Below are 5,340 nucleotides of genomic sequence, written 5' to 3'. Positions count from 1 at the left end.
GAGTTACCACACTATTAGATTCAAATGTTCAGTTTTCAATTAAAAAAAAAATCACAAATCATAGAAAGAAACAGGAAAGTATGACCCAGTCAAAAGAAAGAAATAAATCAACAGAAATTGTCCCTGAAAAAGACCAGATGGCAGATATACTAGACAAAGACTTAAAACATCTGTCTTAACGATCCTCAAAGAACTAAAGGAAGATGTGGAGAAAGTCAAAGAAAATGAAGTATGAACAAAATGAAAATATTAATAAAGAGAGGGAAATCCTAAAAAGAAACCAAAAACAAATTCTGGAGCTGAAAAGTACAATAACTCAAATGACAATTTCACTAGAGAGATTCAAAGGCAGATTTGAACAGGTAGAAGAAAGAATTAACAAATATGAAGATGGAAACCACAGAAATGATCAAGTCTGAGAAACAGAAAGAAAAAAAATTGAAAAAAGGTAAACAGAGCCTAAAAGGACTATGGGACACAATCAAGAGACCAACATTGTGTGAGTCTTAAAAGAAGAAGTAAGACAGAAGGGAGCAGAGAGAATATTTGAAGAAATAAAGGTGGTAAATTTCCCGAATTTGATAGAAGACATGAATATAAGCCTCCAAGAAACTCAATTAACTTCAAGTAAGATGAACTCAGAGACCTTCACCAAGACACAATAGAATCAAACTTTCAGAAGCCAGAGCCAAAGAGAGAATCTTGAAAGCAGCAAGAGAGAAGCAAATCATCATATACAAGGAATTCCCCAATAAGATTATTAGTATATTTCTCATCAAAAACTTTGGAGGCCAGAAGGCAGCAGGCCAATATATTCACAGTGCTAAAAGAAAAGAACTGCCAACTGAGAATCCTATATCCAGAAAAACTGTCCTTCAAAAGTCAGGGTGAAATTAGGACATTCTCAGATAAGCAAAAGCTGAGGGAGTCCACTACACTGACCCTGACCTACAATATATGCTCAGAGTCCTGAAAGGCAAAACAGAAGGACACTAGCACATAGCTTGAAGCTGAATGGAGAAATAAAAATCTCAATAAAGGTAAATTCATGGGCAATTATTGAAGCTGGTATTACTGAACAATGGTTTGTAACTGTAATTTTTGTTTTCTACATGATTTAAGAGACTAATATATTTAAAGAAAAAAAATAGTATAAAAGGTAACATCAATGTGACTTTGGTTTGTAACCCCAAATCTTGTTTTCTACATAATTTAAAAGACTAATGCATTTCGAAGAATTATTAGCTTATGTTTTGGGACACACAATGTATAAAGATGTGATTTTGTGACAGAGCTATAAAAGAGCAGAATTTTTATGTCATTGAAGTTAAGTTGGTATGACTCCAAATTAGAGCATGATAACTTTAGAATGTTAAATGTAATCTCCATGGTAACCACAAATAAAATAGCTATAGAATATAAATAAAAGAAATTAAGAAATTTAAACATTTCATGACATCAAACTGACTAAACATAAAAAAAGACAGTAATGCAGAAAATGAGGGGCAAAAAAAGCTTTAAGGCACGTAGAAAACAAAGAGCAAAATGACAGAAGTAAGTCCCCCCTTACCAGTAATTACTTTAAATGTAAATGGATTAAACTCTTTAATGGAAAAACAGAGACTGGCAAAGACACACACACACACACACACACACACACATTGATCTGATTATATGCTGTCTACAAGAGACGAACTGAAGATCCTAAGACACAAATAGATTAAAAGTGAAAAGATGCAAATAGATATTACATGAAAATAGTAACCAAAAGAGCGTAGGGATGGCTATACTAACTAATATCAGGCAAAATAGACTTTAAATCAATAAAATTTAGAGACAAAAAACGACATTATATATATTTGATATAGCAAGAAGATATAACATTTATAAACATTTATGTATCAAATAACTGACCACCAAAATATATATTCTTAATCCATGGGACATTTTCCAGGATGGACCATATGTTAGGCCACACATTAAGTCTCAATAGATTTAAGAAGACATACAAAGTATCTAATCTGATCACAGTAGGATGAAGTTAGAAATCAATAACAGAAGGAAAACTAGAAAATTCACAAAATTGGGGGGAGGAGCAAGATGGCAGAGGAGTAGGAGACCTAAATTTCGTCTGGTCCCAGGAATTCAGCTAGATAGTTAATCAAACCATTCTGAACACCTACATACTCACAAGGAGATCGAAGAAAAGAACAGCAGCAACTCTCTGAACAGAAAAGTGACCACTTTCTGGAAGGTAGGATGTGTGTGCAGAGAAGTGAATCCGAGGCGATATTCGGGAAGATAGACGGCGGGGGAGGGGGCTTCCGTCAGCCGATACCAGCAAGTGATAGAGCAGCGGAGCACAAAATCAGAACTTTTAGAAGTCTGCACCGCTGAGGGACGTCGCTCCAGTGGCTAAGCGGGGGGTGGAACCCTCTCTGGGTCAGTGTGGTCTCAGGACCCTCGGGGTCACAGAAAGACCAGGGGTGCCTGAGTGCGGCAGAGCTCCCAGGTATCGGAGCGGGGAAGCTGGCTGCAGAGACAGAGCCGAGGAGTGGGCTCTCAGCTCAGGATTGCCATAAACCGTGATCCAGGACACAGCTGGGCCACTGCTCTTCCAGTAGGGACCCAAGAAGCTGCAAGTCTGGGGAGACTCCCCTTCCTCCCCCGGGAGGAGCAGCACGGGAACGCACCACAGGGATCTGCTGGGTTTGGAGACTCCACATGGGGTTGGGTGCCAGAGATAGAAACACTTGGTCACAGGCCAGGTGAGCACGGAGTGCAGCTGGAGACCGGGAGACGGGAGTGACTGACTGCTTTTCTCTGGGGGCTCACTGAGGAGCAGGCCCTGAGTTCTCGGCTCCTCCGGGGCAGAGATTGGGAGGCCGCCATTTTCACTCTCGTCCTCCAAAGCTGCACGGAAAGCTTACAGAGAACAAAAGCTCCCAAGAGCAAACCCGAGCAGATTACTTAGCCTGCCCCCGACAAGGGCGGGGCAATTCCGCCCCCAGCAAAAACATTTGGGAACCATGGCAACAGGCCCCTCCCCTAGAAGATCAGCAAGGACAGCCAGCCAAGACCAAGTTTACTGACCAATGAGAACAGCAAAACCCCAGCGCTAGGGGAATACTGCACATAGAATTCATGGCTTTTTCCCCATGATTCTTTAGTCTTTCAAAGTTAATATTTTTAATTTTCTTTATTTTTCTCTTTTTCTATTTTTTAGTTGAATTTTTCTTCCTTCCTTTTTCAACCAACATCTTATCAATTCCTTTTTTAAAATCTTTTTTAATTGGGATGCCTGGGTGGCTCAGGTGGTTAAGCATCTGCCTTCAGCTCAGGTCATGATCCCCGGGTCCTGGGATTGAGTCCCACATCGGGCTCCTTGCTGAGCAAGGAGCCTGCTTCTCCCTCTGCCTGCCTCTGTCTCTCTCTCTGATAAATAAATAAAATCTTAAAAAAAAAAAATTAAAATCTTTTTTAATTTTTCATTTTTACAGTAATAGTCTATCTCTTCATTGTATTTAACCTTTTTGTATATATGTTTTTCTTTCTTTAAAATTGTGGGATACAGTTTCTTATAACAGATCAAAATATACCCTAAATCTAGTGTAGGATGTTGTCCTAGTCTCCCGCCTGATCACATTCTTTTTTTTTTCTATATTTTTTTCATTCTTTTTTCAACCAACTTCTTATCTTATCAATTCCTTTTTAAAAATCCTTTTTAGGGTGCCTGGGTGGCTCAGTTGGTTAAGCGACTGCCTTCGGCTCAGGTCATGATCCTGGAGTCCCGGGATCGAGTCCCGCATCGGGCTACCTGCTCAGCAGGGAGTCTGCTTCTCCCTCTCCTGCTCCCCCCTCTTGTGCTCTTTCTCTCTCTCACTCTCTCTCTCAAATAAATAAATAAAATCTTTAAAAAAAAAAAAAATAAAATAAAAAAAAATAAATAAATAAAAATCCTTTTTAATTTTCATCTTTACAGTCATATTCCATCCCTTCATCATATTTACCTTATTTTTGTGTATATATATAAGTTTTTCTTTCTTTAAAATATTGGGAGGCAATTTCTTCTAACAGACCAAAATACACCCAAAATCTAGTGAATGGCTCTATTATATTCAGCAGCCTGATCATATTCTTTTTTTTTTCCATTCCTTCCCTCCCCCTGCCCCCACCCAGTTTCGGGTCTCTTCTAATTTGTTTAGTGTATATTTTCCTGGGGTCGATGTTACCCTTTTAGCATTTTTTTAGCATTTTGTTCTCTCATTCATCTATTCTCCTCTGGATAAAATGACAAGACAGAAAAGCTCACCTCAAAAAGAAAAGAACAAGAGGCAGTACCAACTGCTGGGGACCTAATCAATACAGACATTAGTAAGATGTTGGAACTAGAGTTCAGAATGACAATTATAAAGGTACGAGCTGGGCTTGAAAAAAGTATAGAAGATACTAGAGAATCCCTTTCTGGAGAAATAAAAGAACTAAAATCTAACCAAGTCAGAATCAAAAAGGCTATTAATGAGGTGCAATCAAAAATGGAGGCTCTAAACGCTAGGATAAATGAGGCAGAAGAAAAAATTAGTGATATAGAAGACTAAATGATGGAGAATAAAGAAGCTGAGAAAAAGAGAGATAAACAACTACTGGATCATGAGGGGAGAATTCAAGAGATAAATGATACCATAAAGCAAAACATTAGAATACTTGGGATCCCAGAAGAAGAAGAAGAAGCGGGCGGGGGGAGAAGGTACACTGGAGCAAATTATAGCACAGAACTTCCCTAATTTGGGGAAGGAAACAGGCATCGAAATCCAGAAGGCACAGAGAACCCCCCTCAAAATCAATAAAAATAGGTCAACACCCCGACATCTAATAGTAAAACTCACAAGTCTCAGAGACAAAGAGAAAATCCTGAAAGCAGCTCGGGACAAGAGGTCTGTAACCTACAATGGTAGAAACATTAGATTGGCAACAGACCTATCCACAGAGACCTGGCAGGGCAGAAAGGATTGGCATGATATATTCAGAGCACTAAATGAGAAAAATATGCAGCCAAGAATGCTATATCCATCTAGGCTTTCATAGAAAATAGAAGGAGAGATAAAAAGCTTCCAGGACAAACAAAAAGAATTTGCGAACACCAAACCAGCCCTACAAGAAATACTGAAAGGGGTCCTCTAAGCAAAGAAAAAGCCTAAAAGTAACATAGACCAGAAAGGAACAGAGACAAAATACAGTAACAGTCACCCTACAGGGAATACAATGGCACTAAATTCATATCTTTCAATGGTTACAGTGAATATAAATGGGCTAAATGCCCCAATCAAAAGACACAGGCTA

Source organism: Leptonychotes weddellii, chromosome 5 (assembly GCF_054177405.1).
Source record: "Leptonychotes weddellii isolate Sample4059 chromosome 5, ASM5417740v2, whole genome shotgun sequence".
NCBI classification, from domain to species: domain Eukaryota; kingdom Metazoa; phylum Chordata; class Mammalia; order Carnivora; family Phocidae; genus Leptonychotes; species Leptonychotes weddellii.
This window is presented reverse-complemented; position numbering follows the sequence as displayed.